General features: G+C 40.3%; 1 protein-coding gene across 6 annotated transcripts in view; it reads left to right on the forward strand.

Annotated features, from left to right (window-relative positions):
* NR3C2 (nuclear receptor subfamily 3 group C member 2) overlaps positions 1 to 16,646 on the forward strand; it is a 331,046-nt gene that overhangs the window by 146,855 nt on the left and 167,545 nt on the right. The window lies entirely within an intron of this gene.

Genomic DNA, 16,646 nt, shown 5'->3' on the forward strand with positions numbered 1-16,646 from the left:
GTATTCTTGAAACTGCTTATAAGAGAAATTTATCACTGGGTTATGTTATTAGTGCTATAACTTAGCAGTAAGAACATTTCCTAGTGTAAAAGAAAAATAGTAAAGCTGTTGCCTTCCCTTACACCTCTGTGAAGTATTACCCCAGTTTCTCTTGAACAAATAACAGGAAATCGTGGTTCCCTTCTGGATGATTGACGTTTGTTTCTCAGGAATAGTCTGTGACTCATTGTGGGAAGGGGAGAGTGCCCACACTTGTCTATTTTATCCCGTTCTAATTGCTAAACAAATGCCCTTGTGTAACTGCTCGTCCCTTATCTCATTTTGGATAAGGTCTGCTGTATTACTGTAATGCCATGATTTGTTTAATTGTTATACTAGGTCTTCAACTTTATGCAGTTATGACTAATAAGAGTAAACTCTTCTCTCTTTGGAGTCTCATTACTATATTCTGGATCAACTTCAAGAGCTATAGAAGGCACATCGTAAGACCCACTACAACAGAATCGTGTGTATTTAAAAAACACTCCAGAAACCCACAGTTAAATATATCCAAGTTAATCAGAGCCTGCAATTGCTAATTTGTATGCAGAATTCCAGTAGTTAATAGGAAATCAACAAAATAGCGCGTCATTCCAGGGGTGCCCCCGCCCTGCATGTGCTCCCCCTGCCCCACACCAGGAAATGTTCTCGGGTTAAACATATTAAGGCTCTCATAAAATGTCTATGGTAAGGACTCTAAGGTTCTGAGTGAGGTGGAAATCTTCCATTGAGTTCACTGTAGTCTGTGTATTTTAGAATGATTTTAAAACTTGTTTTAAGAAAAGAAGTTTATGAATAATAAGTATTACTATGAAATTTCACAAACCAAATTATCCCATATTTATTACAATCACATTTTATATTATTCACACATAGTATGTTTATTTAAATAAGCCTGTGTTGAAATATATTTCCCCATTTCAGGAGGGGTAAATGGAATTAGAAATTTGTTCAGAGTTGCTTGATATCCATTGAGCCTTGGAAAGTCTAGATTTTCTTCCTATTAGTTGTATGAATGGCACATGGTAATATTAATTTATTAGTTACATAAATTCTTATAAAATTTCATAATTAATATTTATAAAATATTAATTTGTTTTTCATATGGTTTGTAATATAAAGTTGGCTTTATTTTATAGCAAATTTAATTCCTCATAAACTCCTATTTGCTTTTATAATTTTTAATTTTGGAAATAAAATTGAACAGAACTTTTTAGCTTAATTTTAGACCTCAACAAATTATATTCTTATTCTGCAAACATACAATTGAAAATTCTTCTATCCTCACAAATCCTTTTTCCTACTTTTAACTTCTTACGCTTATCCCTTATAATAATCTTTCCATGTAGTGTGGCTATAATTATCTCAATTAGTAAATAGTCTTCTCTGCCCAGAAGATAAACAATGAACTTGGATGCGTACTTGAGAATTGCTTTCCCTTCTATCTCAAATTGGTATCTACCATTATTTCCTGTTTCTTCCTTGGAAATACATGTCATTTTTAGGTAACTTTCCTGACTAAATGAGTGTATATCCACCTTTCCAGGACTCCAATAAATTATTTACCATTTGTCTCATTGAACACCATCTGTTCTCAACAGCAGTTCCCTTAAAACACTTAGCATATTAGGAAAGTTTATGCTGCTTCTGGTTACCTGGTTTTTTAAAAGGTGTGTTTTTCTCTACTGCCTATGGATCCTTCTGACCTGTCTTTTGCTGCCTGTGATGTGGTCTGGGTTGAACACGCCCATCGGCCAGGGCAGGCAGGGCTCCAGCGGGCCAGGACAAGCTGGGGGAACTCCCGGGGTGAGGCAGACTTCGGCACCTCACAGTTTATCTGCCCCAACATTGTTATATTTCTGCCCCTGAACTTGACCTGGTCAAGGCCAGCCACCTTATCTCCTGCTCTGGAGCTCAACCCTGTGACCACTGTGCAGATGGCTGTGATTCTGTTGACTGGTTTCCAATGGCCTCCCTTACTTGTAAGCTTTCCTTGTCACCACTCTGGGCGTCTCTGTGCCCACTGGCTCCGGCAGGCGTGCTTTTTCTGGGTGCGCCTTGTCAGCCTCCCTTTCTTCTCTTCATGCTTCCCCAGGACTTTCTTGTCCCAGCCCTGTGTCCCTCCTCAGGTGTCCACACTGGCTTCTGAAAGTTGCCTCCTGTCCTTGTGACCCACCCTGCTGGGATCCCAGGACAAAATCCCCAGAGCCAACTCCTTCTTTTCTGGGTCTTTAAAATGATGTAATCAGTTTGGATATATTTTACTAAATTAAGAGGGGAAGAAAGGCCAAGATGCCGTCTTGATTCCTAAACATTATTTTACTGTATTAAAAGGAATTATGGAGGGGAGGGTATAGCTCAGTGGTAGAGCACCTGCTTAGCATGCATGAGGTCCTGGGTTCAATCCCTAGTACCTCCACTAAAAAAAAAAAAATTGTGTTAGTGACCATATTCTTTAAACCATGTAGAATTTGCCCAGATATAAATACATATGTGTATACACATCTGTATTATGTTCCCTTTATTTGAAAATCTTATATTTTCTCTCTACCAAAGAGGACACATAGTATATACACTGTTTCAGACACTAGAAAAGAGAATATTGATATAGGTTTTAAATTTTCAGTTGCAAACAGGTGTTGATAGAGCGTATATGAAGTGTCCTTGAAATCAAGTTAGGGCATCTGGGAGTCCTAGTTCCGTGGCACTGAGATGAAACACAGCAGATTTAGTAAATCTTCCTGTAGGTATTTCCATATAATAAAATAGAAAGAGGAAGGCCAGGATCCCTCCTATCACTCACTGGTGGTGGTATCAGGTGGCCATCCCTCTGTTTCTCCTCTGGCAGCAGTGGTGGCAGGAGGACATTTTTGAAGCAAGAAAGATCTAAGTGACCTCTACACTGCTTCTTGCCTTGTTGCTGTTAAACCTGTAGGAACGCCCTTCCTCGACTTCACCATCTTTCATCACTATTTATAGGCACTCTGAAAAAAATATTTTTCACAAACTCCAGTGAAACTGCTTCTGACCACTAAACAGTGTCATATATGCTTTGATATCTATGCCATTTGCCTTGTTTTAAAAATGTTTTTCATCTTTTCTCAGATCTGTTCCAAAGGCAAAAGCCTAACTTAATTTTTTAAACTTTAGAGAAACGCTTCTGTAATTGCTTTTAAGAATGTCAGGAAAATGATAAAAGTTATTTTGGTGCATTTAGCAGTTGCCTTTCATGAGTACAGCTTTCTGCAACATTGGAAGATAATTAAAAATCCAATATTAACATCAGTTGTAAAAGTATGAGTACCTTTTATTTGAAGGGCTACCACACCTCAGTGAAAGCAAGAAAAGATTGGCATATTTACTTGAACAAATTCCAAGGGCATTTTCACACACACACACACCCCACACACACTCAGGATTAAACAGTGAAAGTATATATTTAAATCCTGGTTCAGTACTCTTGGGAGCACATTCTTTAATCTCATGACTCTCATCTCATTTATAAGAGATAGGAGGTACATTGCGTTAACTGAACCTAGACCTTTCTTTTCGGTTTTTCATGCTTTGAGGAAGGGCTGTTGTAAGCAGGCTTGAGAGAATTTCGTAAGAGTGGAGAAAATAATTTAAAATTGTTCCCAAAGTTAATCCATATATTAATATTCCTTTACTTTCCAGTAGGGATGTGTCCTCAAGCCTGGCTTCACCACCCCCCTCTCAGCCTGAGAACGTGATTTCCAAACATCAGGGATTTTAGTGTATTTTGTTAGCTGATATGTATCAAGGACTTAGAACAATGCCTGGCATATGCTAGGTCCTTGGTAATGCTATTGAGTAAATGAAAAGAGGGACAAAAACCTGCCTACTGCTCATAGCACACGACCTATCTGCTTGGAGGGAGATTTGGGGCTAATTCTCCCTTTTCCTTAGCAACAGAGATACGGTGAGGAAGGAGGTATAAGTGAATAGCTAGAAAACAGGTGGGTCCACTACTGGCAAATATCTAAATGGTCTTGATTTCAAGTTAAATTAAATATTAGAACACTTTTTTAAGGGGCATTATATTCTTTTTTTTTTTTCATTCCAAATTTTTTAAAATGGGATTACAGTCAGTACAATGTGTCAATTTCTGGTGCACAGCACCATGTCCCAATCATACATACACATGCATGTATTTGTTTTCATATTCTTTTTCATTAAAGGTTATTATAAGATATTGAATATAGTTCCCTGTGCTATAGGGATGAAACTTGTTTTTATCTATTTTTATATATAGTGGTTAACATTTGCAAATCTCAAACTCCCAAATTTATCCCTTCCCACCCCCTGTTCCCCTGGTAACCATAAGATTGTTTACTATGTCTGCAAGTCTGTTTCTGTTTTGTAGATGAGTTCATTAATGTCCTCTTTTTTTCCCCCCCATATTTCACATATAAGTGCTATCATATGGTATTCTTCTTCCTCTTTCTGGCTTACTTCACTTCAAATGATGATCTCTAGGTCCAACCATGTTGCTGCAAATGGCTTTATTGTGTTATATATACTCAGTGGAATACTACTCACCCATAAAAAAGAATAAAATAATGCCATTTGCAGAAATACTGAAACACTTCCAATGTCTGCTCTGCAAGGACCAGATAGGCCCACACCTCTGATACTAGTGGTAGCTTTTCTCTCGAAGCAGAAATATGTATGAAAGCAGGGTTGGCGCAGAAGGAAGTGGGACAGAGATGGGAAGAGAGGTATGAAGAAGCAGAGTATTTGGTAGATTTTTTTTCTTGATTTTTTTCCTTAAGAGTAAAGTGGGGTGCAAGATACTTAGAAAAGATGATAGCTAATTAAATAAATAAATTCTACATTTTTATGTACCTTTGTGTTGGCCGCACGGAGCTGCACTGAGTCAGCACGTGCGTGCATGCACTCTTAGCTAGCCAAAGACCAGTCTTTCTGCAGCCTTGGGCTTCCAGTCTTTTCAGAGGAAGGAAATCAAAGAAACAGCCCCAGACTTTGAGCTCTAAGAAAGATAAAGACCCATAGAAAGTACACAGGATTCTGTCATTGTTCTGTTCATGCTGAGTCAGGAAATGAGCAGATAGTTCTGTTTATTAAATTTTTATTTTTATGTATTTTATAAATATAGAATAAAAGATGGATGGACCTGGAGATTTTCATTCTAAGTGAAATAAACCAGAAAGAGAAAGAAAAATATTATATGATATCACTTATATGTGGAACCTAAAAAAAAAAAAAGACAAACGAACTTATTTGCAAAACAGAAACAGACTCTCAGACAGAGAACAAATTTATGGTTAGCTGGGGGAAGAGTGGTGGGAGGGGATAAATTAAGAGTCAGAGATTTGCAGATACTAACTGATAATATATAGAATAGATAAACAAGTTTATACTGTATAGCACAGGAAACTATATTCGATATCTTGTAGTAAGTTACGGTGAAAAAGAATATGGAAACGAATATATGTGTGTTCATGCACACCAGAAATTGACACCACATTGTAAACTGACTATACTTCAAGTAAAAAAAAAAAAAAAAATATATATATATATATATACACACACAAAAGAATTTTTTTAACTAGCATTTCAGGTAAAAACAGAAGTACTGAAATTGATCAGAAAAAATAAACAAAGTATAGAACAACAGTTTTTAAAATAATAGCCAAAATCACCAGAGAATGTGGTAGTGGAAGGGACCGGGGCAGTGTTGGGGGTGGGATAAGCAGTGTTGAACTTCACCCCGTCCTTCCTTGTGTCACCTTGGAGGCCTGAGACCGTCATCCTTAGCAGGTGCTGTTGTGCACGTCACAGTAGATGATCGTCTTACTGACTTAGAAGTGCTGTGCTGTGGTAGACAGGTGAAGCCAGTGGCCAGACGTGTGTCAGATGGAACCATAAGAAATTCCTGATTCTGCAGGTCAAAAACAGTCGGAAAGCATCGTCTTCATATGGCCTAATCCTGCAAAGTGTGCTTAAGTGGGAGAGGTGTACAAGGCAGCTCTGTAGGGAACTTCGAGGTGAGCATTGACAGCTCCTGATGGAACAGTGCGGCATTGATTCCTCCATCCTGAGAGGACGGAGGAGGGGTTGGAAAGGTGCCTCTGAACTACTTTGCAGACTCAGTTATCCAAACCCACTACCTAGTGGCCTAGGGTTGCTCCTACGTGAAGCCTCTGCCTTTTTTTTTTCTCCCGAGGAAATTCTTAATGAAAATTTCCTGCAGGGCAGAAGAACACTGCAGAAGATTCTGGCATGTTCGAGTGTCCGTGTGTGATTCTCTTTAGGTATATGGGCACACACACACCTTCTTTTCAGAGCTTACCAGTGGGGCCGGTCATTAGCCTGAGTAGCATTTTGCCACACTGACAAAACTGTTCTTTGTGGGGACGCCTTCCAACAGGACCCAGATGCAAGTCACACCACCTTTAAGCAGAGTAAGGTCAGGGTTACTCTTCCTGTGTGTGGTTATACTGTAGGCTTCTGTGGAGAAAACCCTCATAACTAGAAAAATTTCTTAGTGTTTTGAAAAGGGCCATTATTTTTTTTCCACCTGTGATAAGCTAATGTGTGAATGGGAAAGATTTATTTTGATAGATGCCTTATAACTTTACTGAAAAACAGAGTATTAAGCTGACCAGAAAATAGTGATGCTTCACAATTATAGAATTAACCCTAAGAAAATATGTTTATTATTTGGGATTTTTTTTCAGTTTTTTTTCCCCTAACTCTCAAGTGATACCTCATTGATTATTCAGAAACTGAGATGTTAGAAAGGGAATTCATTTGATCCAATTAATCTGAGCATTCCTTGCAACTTTTGATGCCTTGTTATGTTGCTGATTTTAATATTTGGAGGAGTGGTAACTGCTCAGAATCAAACACTGAGTAGGTTGAAGTAAACAGGGCGTGGTGTCATGTTTACTGTCCCCAAGAGTGCTAGGACATTGTCATTAATGTCATTGATTTATAGATTTTGGAGTGAGCATCTCTAAACCTATCACCTGTAAATTCTTGAAATAACGAAGGCTGTCCCTTTACCCCATGTGGAAAAACTTAGAATGAGGCAGGTAGAAAGTGGCAGTTGAAAAGCCTCTGTGATCTTACGTATGAGCAGCAGTAGTAGCTGAATTGAGCTGGCAAACCAGAGGGCAGTAACAGCGGCACTGAAAAATTATTATTTCTAGACTGCACGAGAAACAACTCAGGGAAAAAGCTGTTTGGAGTTTTGACTCATTAATTAAATGTATAGAGAGAAGCTATATTCTGTTGCTCAGAAAGGCCACGATGAAGCATGTGTTACATCAGCTTCTTGAAAATGTGATAAGCTAAAAACACACTGAAATCAGTAATTTCTAAATAACTCAGGTTCAAGATCCACAGCTTGGTCCAGCACCCACGAGTGCTCGGTGTCTCATGCCATTGGTCTCAGCATCAAAGTCTGCATCTTAACACAAGGATAGTTAATGTTCAGGCAGAATGTAAAATCATGTTTAATATTTATAGTATGTGTCAAAAGCAAAGTCACTGTAATTAAAAACACTCAAGCAAGCATTTTGTGGTAATCTCCTTAAAACCTCCTTTAATACAACTCAAGCAGGTATTTAGACGTAATCTCCTTAAAACATACTTTATAAAGTACTGACCCGCAGATGATGTGATAAGTCCACGATTCCATCCCAGGGGATGCTAAGTAACTAACTTACAATGTGTATAAATAGACTCACACATGCCAGTGATCGCAGGGGCAAAATAAAATGTGGAGGCTTTTTTTTTTTTTTTAGCACATACATTTGGTCATTGTATTAGCAACCACTGACCGGCATGTGTGTGCTCAGTGCATGTTTCTGAAGATGATTTGATGTTAGATCTGTTTAGAGGCTGCATAGGCTCAAATTACCAGGTATTGTTTTATGACAAAGACAACTTGCATGAATATGGAAATTTCTTAATAGAGAAGATGAGGAGTGCCTTTCACTTTAATGTGGCTTATATATGCCATCTTACATATGCAGGAAAGACAGCCATCACTCAGGTCAGCGGTGTCAACGATGACCATGTCCCAGTGGTCAACCTTAAGTCTCGGCCTCTTGGTGGCATTTGACCCTGCTGGTCTCCCATTCCTGATCTCCTCTCTTTGATTACAAGACTGTGTTGTCTTGCCTTCCTGCCTCTTTGGTCTTTCTTCTTCTTTGATTTTTCTTCCTCTTTGGTTTGCTAGCTAGTTCTTTCCCTGCCTGACCAGAAATGCTAGTTTTCTGTAGATTGCCACCTATGACTTTCTTTTCTCTTCATTTTACCTTTCGCTCAGGTGAGCTCATCCATGGTTCCATGAATAAAATCTAGAAACCTTGCTCCCTGAGAGCAACCTGCCTTTTAAGTAGGTTTCAGCCTTTCTCTTGTTGAGCATGTTTTCCCTGCTTGCCCTTCTCAGTGGTCCTTAGTTTCCTCCCAGGTCATCAGACCTTTCTGTGGTCATTGTCTACACTGTACGTGTTAAAAACTATAACCGATCACTTTGTGTCCTCTAACGTGGTAGATCTGTGTACCCATCTCTCTTCATTTTCCGTGTCATGTTTTCAGTTGTCAACCAGATGTTTCAATTCATTGTCTGAGGATCATCTCTAACCACTTAATTTTGCCCTTTTCTGCACTTTTAGGATGCAGCTTGTCAAGTTCTGGACCCCAGTGTGTTTGTCCTGGTCTGGACTGCTTTCTTTCCCAGCTCATTTTCACACTGCCCCATTCCTCCCTGAAGCTGTCCGTCATCCCGGCAGCAAGTTATTGGGCTCTTTCTGAATTCTGACTCATTTTTAAGCCATGGATGACTCCTACCACACAGTGACTTGAATATTTATCAGTCTCCAGGTCTTACCTCCCCTACTCAGCTAAACTCAGTGAAAGTACAAGTGATTTGCCATCTTTGTGTCCTCAGAAGGACTTCCACATAACCCGTGTTTAGTAAAAATCATTTGATTAAAATGATTCATTAGCAGTACAGCGGCCAATAATTACATCTGACAGTTTTCTTTGTTTTTCTAGAAAATACATTTTAATCTAGATTTAAGTATTTTTGCCTATTTTCCAAAAAAATAGATTTTGCATGTTTTGATCAAATATGTATTTGCCTAACCATAGTTTAAGGAGAAAAAGTTACTTGAATGCCCTTCTAGAATATATCCTTATTTTTAAAATGAAATTTTATACACACTAGGGTGGGCGTCAGTTTCTTATGATCCAAAATATTCCTACCTTTTTTTTTCCTTTAATATCTGTCAGGATACTTTCCTGCTGTGCTGAAGCTGTGCTCTCTAGATTATAATTTTAATTCCTTTATGGGAAAATTGCATTCACTTAAATGAAATTCAGAGTAGAGAAAATACATCTCATTAAACAGAGCCACTCTAAGAAATATTACTAATCGTATAAACTTGTGAAAACAAACAAAAAAGTAAATTGGAAAAGACTAACCAGCCATCATTGTGCTTTAAATTTTATCTTCCAAGGTAGTTATGTCCCTGAATTTTCTGTGTCGGGTAACTTTGTCTGTAACTTTATTCATACATCTGAGATTGTAAGCTGTGTACCAATTATTCAATTCCTGTCTGTGGTGCATTATGAACCGTGATTTAAGAGGATGAATCTTATTTAGTGGTGAATTATCCTCCAAAACATTAATGATTCACTTATCATCAAAGATAATCCCATAAAAGAAAATGTTCCACAAGAATTACTCCCAAATAGTCCCCCTAAATAATGGGAAAACTAACATGAGATCCCTCAGGTTAAATATTGTGACTCAGGATGGATGCTTATCAAAACAAAAGGAAATAGCAAAAAGGTTTTTGGTTTTTTTTATTTTGCATATTTTGTATGTGGATGAAAACAAGGATTTTAGTAAACTAGTCCTTAAAGTCATTGATTTGTTTTTGAAACATATCTTTTGTATGTCAAGTGCTCTCCAAATTCTTCCGTTTCTCAGTGTTCTTTATATGAAAGAGTATATATTTGATAAACAATGATTTATCTTAATGATCTAATGTGGCTGTTCCCAACCTGCACGCTACAGACATCAGGGGAACCAGAGTTCTTACAAGAGACACCCAAACCCATTTGTACAAGGAACACTGCCTGTGCAGTAAGCAAACACCATGGCTGCTGGTGTACCACTCTCTTATACTATATTGTTAAAAACCTTTTTTTCTGCTGCTAACCTATGTTTATACATGCTTATATAAATTTAAAGCAGTACAGAAAAATGTAATATAGAAAAGTAGAATTATCTATAGTTCCACTCCTATGGCAGTCACTGTTAAGAACTGTAGATCCCAAAACAGAAACAGACTCAGACATAGTAAACAATCTTATGGTTACCGGGGGAAAGGAGGTGGGAAGGGATAAATTTGGGAGTTTGAGATTTGCACATGTTAGCCACTATACATAAAAATGGATTTAAAAAACAAGTTTCTTCTGTAGAGCACAGGGAACTAGATTCAATGTCTTGTAATAACCTTGAATGAAGAAGAATATGAAAATGAATATATGCATGTATATGCATGACTGGGACATTGTGCTGTACAATTGTAACTGACTGTACTTCAGTTAAAAAAAAGAATTGTAGATCCAGTAGTAATACTGATTATTAATAGCCAGGATTTAAATAGCACTGACTATGTGTCAGACCCTGTGGTAAATGCTCTTAAATATACCAAGTAATTTAACCTGTAAGAACCCAATAAGATAGCACTACTGTAATCACTACTTAACAAGTGACAAAACTGGCCCAGAAAGGTTACATACTCCTGATAAATATTGTTCCCAGTTTTTCCTATGGGTAGATTGTGATTTAATATTATTGCTATTCTACTATTTACAAAAAATAGGAACATAGCATACCAATACTGTTGTACCACTGTTGGGTCCACAACAGACCCCCCCAGTCTGCTCTTCCCTCCAATCTGTAAATACAGATAGCACCGCCATCCAGTTTCTCTGTGGGTCCTGTTGGTACTGTCTACTTTTTTAAAAAGGCCATTTCTCTCACTGTCTTTACAACTTTAAGCTTAATCCAAGCTATTATCATCTCCTGCCCGGATAATTGCAGGAGCCAACTTGGCTGGTCTCCCCAGTTCCAACATCACCCACTCCTGTAGTCCATTCTCCAGACAGCAGCCAAAGTAAGATTTTTAAATGTCACTCAGATCATGTTACCCTTCTGCTTAAATCATCTCAATATTCACATCACTCGTGACGGCACTTAAAATAGCATCCTTCGTCGTTACCATAGCCCTGGAGACCCACGTGGTCCCTCTCTGTCTTCTTCCTGGCCCTCACAGCCCACCACCCCTAGCCCCTTCCTCCTCTCAGCCACGTCGCCCTTGTCTCCGTCCCTGGAACGTGTCACGTTCATTCTTGTCTCAGGGACTTTGCACTTGCTCTTCCCTCTGCTCGGCATCCTCCCACGCCTGGCCGTCTCCCCCGAGCCGACTTCTCAGGCCACCTTTCTAAAGAATCCGAACCCTCCACCATTCCATTCAATCTCAGTCTCTGTCATTTTCTTCATAGCATTCATCACTATCTGAATTTATTTCCTTCCTTCTGTATTGTCTTTCTCTCCTAATATGGCAGAAACTCCCAGAGAATAGGAACTTTCTCTTTCTTATTCAGCTGAGTGCCTAGAACAGTGGGGCCCATGGCAGGCTTCCAATGAACAGTTTAATGAATGATTGTGACACACCAGCATGTTCGGCTATAAGGCTGTTTCCTGAGGTGGTGTTTATATATTCCTCCAAATTCTCTATGTGCTGGGTAACTGAATGAATGCTTGAATTGACTGCATGTGGGGAAAAAACCTTTTCAGTAGCTGGTGGTGATGGTAGAAGTGTGTATCTGATGAAGTGATAGTGCAGAAGGGAGGTTTGTTTCCTTCACATTGAATTGAGTTTAAGAAATAAGACAAAGTGTTCTTTTCATCTGAAGAATTTCTGGCCACTGAATAGTGGATCAATCACTACTGTATTGTTATATAACTGTTAGGAAGGTGGGGAAAGACAGTTTTCCATATGGTAATTCCTGGAACAGCATGGCGCCTTATAGATTCTCAGCCAATTTCTCCAGTTATTTTTTGGTTGGTAAAAATCATGTTTTCTCACACAGCTTCTTACTGCTTCTCCCTAAGCATCCAGCTGTTTTGGGGGAAAAGATAGCCCAGTATGTGTTTTTGATGATTGGTTAGTATCTCTGCCTCCCAGTTGTCACCAAAATCAGCATGAACCTTTGATTAATTTCCTCAATCTCTTCAATGAATCGCTAGAACTATTATATTTGGTGCTGAAAATAGTTACATCTTACTTGTGTTTCCCTGAGAGAGACACTGGGTTTACAAGTGGAAATACAATGTTCACTCATTTCTGCTTTATAGTATTTTACCATTTGTAGAAAATCCTATGAACTACCTTTATCTGTTGATTATCAACTTCTTTCTGTGAACAATGTGTCTTTGATTACCAAGACCAAAAATGACCAATTTGGGTCGTTTTTCCCAACTCGTCAATATTAAAATGTTTTTTAAGAGGTAGAATACCATTATAATGCGTACATTTATGCAGAAATTTTAAGCAAAATCAGCATAGAGATAATCATAGATGCGGGAAAGATTTTAAGTGCCATATGATTAGCTATTCTAGGAAAAGTAAGTTTTTACATGTAGATGTTTTTATGCTTGATCAGATCAAATAATGGCTATTTACTGTGTGTAATACATTGACTTTAATTTGAGCTTGAAATCCAATTTGACTGAAACTTTCAGTTTCAGAGATAACCACAAGATAGGGTCTCAATGGAGACTGGAGTTTTCCTGACCCACCCACACTTTGTGGCCTGTCTTCTGTGTCAGTAGTGCATATGCTTGTGGAATAGCTTGCTGAGCTTTTGAGGATAGTTTGTCTCCTTGGATGTGTTTTGTTTTTTTCTTTTCCCTCTGTGCAAAGCTAAATGAACCGTATAGGAATTGAATCTATAACCTTGGCCTCCTTCATTTACCTCCTGTAAAATCGCCTTTTGGAAATTTACATTCTACTGTCATGAGATTAAGAGTGTGATTTCATTTACTCAATAAATAGTACCAATGCTGCACTAATGGCAGCAGAGAGCACAGAGAGGCAGAGGACAAGGTCCTTGCCCTCAGGGGATTAGGATAAGTGCACAAGTCACGAATGTCAGGGCCACAGTGGTGACTGCTGAGGGAGGGGTGTTCGGGAAATGGGACAGTGAATCAGGACAACGGGACAATGGGGCATCCTGCTGGGAGAACATCAGGGGCCCTTGGAGGAGGGACGGGTTTTGCAGGAGTTGGAGTGGGAGTCGGTGTACAGATGGCGGTACCCACAGCATCCCGATGGGGATGTAGGAGCCTGGTGAGCACAAGCTTGAGAAGACCAGCGGGGGAAGGCAGAGGAGGAAGAGGGACTGAAGTGTTACCATTCATGGAGGTACTGGGTAGGGGTGAAGGTTTCTGAGCTGGAAAGTCATAGAACCAGAAATCTGTGACAGGAAACTTCATTTGTCAGCCACTGTAGAAGGAATTTGAGAGGGCAGGGTTGGGGGAGGTTGGGGAGGAACCCTGAGGAAGTGACAAGGGCTTGAACCAGTGTTCCCACCAGAGGAGTGAAGAGAAGCAATGGGAGAGGGTGCAAGGCTAAACGAGCAGGACTTGTAAACGGATTCGTTAAGGTTTGAACCTGGGCACCTAGCGGGTGGCAGTACCCTTCCAGAAGCCAGTAGCACAGAAAGGCAGGGAAGTTATGTGAAGGAGGTGAACATGTGAAATTGGAATGTGGGGAGAGGTTGGAGCTGGATGTACAGGTTCGGGAAGCCATTCCCCACAGGAGCTGTTTGGGCCGTTTGGGCCAGGAAGACGGAGATCATTCAGGGGTAGAGTGGAGAAGTGAGAGGAAAGATGGCTGAAGGTCGAACGCCAGAGATCTACATCGATGACCAGGAAAATGAGAAGGAGCCCTGTTAGAGGGCTGCCGAGAGGCCTGCAGAGGCAAGCGTGTGCCTTCCTCATTGAGAGATGTTAGTGATCAACAAGGAAACATAATTCGGGTTTGCTTGAATCTTGTCATTAAGCAAAAGGACTTTTAATTTGAGTTTCACAATGCATCCTTTTTTATGCTACACTTTCTCTTTGACTGCTCATTTGATTTCACTCCATACTTTTCATGCTCAGGACATTTAAAAACAAAGAACGTCCCTTTCTGTAAGTCAGAGCTCAGAATTGATGACTACTGTGAAAATGCCGATTATCTGAGATCACTCATTTATGCCAGGTGTTACCTGGGTGCCTACGAGGTACTGGGTACCATTCCATACACTGGGGACATAGTGGAAAACCAAACACCAAAGAAAATCTCAGCCCCTGTGGAGTTTACCTTCTTGTGTGGATGAAGGAAACAATAAACAGAGCAAACAGTAAACAGACCAAAGACATAAAGAACAGACAACATGTGAGATAGTGTTATACCCTAGGGAGAAAAATAGAGCAGGAGGGGAAGGGAGTTGGGAAGAATGGATGTTTTCAGTAGAATGGTCAGGGAAGGCCTGACTGAGGAAGTGGTATTTGGATACAGTCCTGAAGGGAGGTGAGGGAGGGGGCTACAGAGATATCAGGGTGAACTGGGGGCAGCACGTGCAAAGGCCCTGAGGTGGGAGCACACCTCAGATGTTTGAGGTCTAGCAAGGAGGCCAGTGTTGCTGAAGGCACTCAGGCAAGGGAAAGAGGTTAGTGAAGTCTTGGGCCAAATGAGGGCTCTGTGGTCAGAGGTTGACTTTGACTTTTCCTCTGAGTGTGAGGGAAATCCCTTGGATGGTTTTGAGCAAAGGACTGAATAAAGATCATTTTGGCTACCAGGGAAGGAAGAGGGCAGGGAGAAACAGGATGACCAGCCAACAGGCTTTTGCACATCCCTGGAAGAGGCGTTGATAGCTTGGACTGGCGTGGCACCGGAGGAGGTGTGGGAAGTGATTGGAGTTGGATGTCTTCTGAGGGTGAAGTAATTAGAATTTGACAGATGGGGAAAGAAAACAGAGAGAAAGAATAGTCAGAGGTGAGTCTAAGTTTCTGTACTGGTTGGCTCAGGCTCCCTAACAAAGTACCACAAATGGGTGGCTTACACAACAGGAGTGGATTATTTCCTGGTTCTGTAGGCACATCCAAGATGAACATGTTGGCTGCGTCAGTTCCTGCTGATGGCTGTGAGGGACAGTCTGCTGCATCCCTCTTCCAGCTTCTGGCAGCGTGCTGGCCGTCTTTGGTATTCCTTGGCCTGTGAAAGAATCATTTCCTTCGTCTTCACAGGGCATTCCCCCTGTGTGTGTCTGTGTCCTCATTTCCTCATTTTAATAAGGACACCAGTCACATTGGATTAGGGGCCCACCTTCTCCAGAATGACCTCTCATCTTAACAAACCATCTCTGCTCTGACTGTGTGCCCAAAAAAAGATCACACTCTGATGTTCTCGGGGCTAGGACTTCGGCATAGGAATTGGAGGAGGGCACAATTCAGCCCATAACTGATGCCGTTAACTCAGCCCAGAAAGTGAGTTTGGAGAAGAAGGGGAGAGTTCCAAAGACTAAAGTTAAGAGACTCCTAAGTTTGGGGACCATGACCAAGGTTCACAAAAATGTTAACTACAAATCCCTCAGATGTTTGCTGTTGTGGAAAAGCAATTACATGTTAATGATGATTTTTAAGTTACATTCTAATTGTTTACAAAGTCATGGTATTTCCCTGTGAAGCATTGGAGAGTCGGACAGAGTATGGATTGAGTTTTTACTGGCTGATCTGCCGGAGAAGTTACTGGTGCTGAAATGGAATGTTTTGAATGCCATAAAGAAGTCAAAGGACACTAATAAAAATAATAAAGAGTGCTTTTCTCAGAAGGAGAAACAACTTTGGAGAACATTGTTTCAGTCCTTGATGTAAGAACTCATTTTCTAGAAAGTCAGGCGTGCTCCAGCACTCTGAGCAGCTGAATAGTTTGTTCCGTCATCTGTTTTTTGGTGAGAGTGTAGTTAAAACATAGCAAATCATGTTTTTTAAAAAAATTACCAAGGCAATATTATCACGTTTTGGCTAATTTGAAAAACAGAGAAATCATCACCATGACATAACCCTTCCAGCCTTTTATGTGTTTTCTTTGAGTCTGTTTCCCATGTTCCTGCTGTTTCACGTGGAGACAAAAGCCAGGACAGCAAGGTGACGGCAGCGCCATACCCCGAATCCATCCACCCTGCACACATCCGGCTCACATTTCTCTGAGCCATTGCACATCCTGCTTCCTCTGCCCTCTTTCTTTGTCTGGCTACCATCTAGTTGTGCTGCAAAACTCAGCTCAGCTGTCACCTCTCTGACTTGTGTACCCCCACCCTCCCCAGTATGGAAGGCTGAGCCTACAACATGCCGCCATATTACCCCACACCTAAGCACACACGGCCACAGTCCGTGTCTCCACCGACTTGGAGGACAGGGCCAGGGCTGTTTATATTCATTTCCTCAGTACCTTGCACAGGACTGGTGGGTGGATATTCAATAAATG

The sequence above is a fragment of the Camelus bactrianus genome, chromosome 2 (genome assembly GCF_048773025.1).
Source record: "Camelus bactrianus isolate YW-2024 breed Bactrian camel chromosome 2, ASM4877302v1, whole genome shotgun sequence".
In the NCBI taxonomy this organism is placed as follows: domain Eukaryota; kingdom Metazoa; phylum Chordata; class Mammalia; order Artiodactyla; family Camelidae; genus Camelus; species Camelus bactrianus.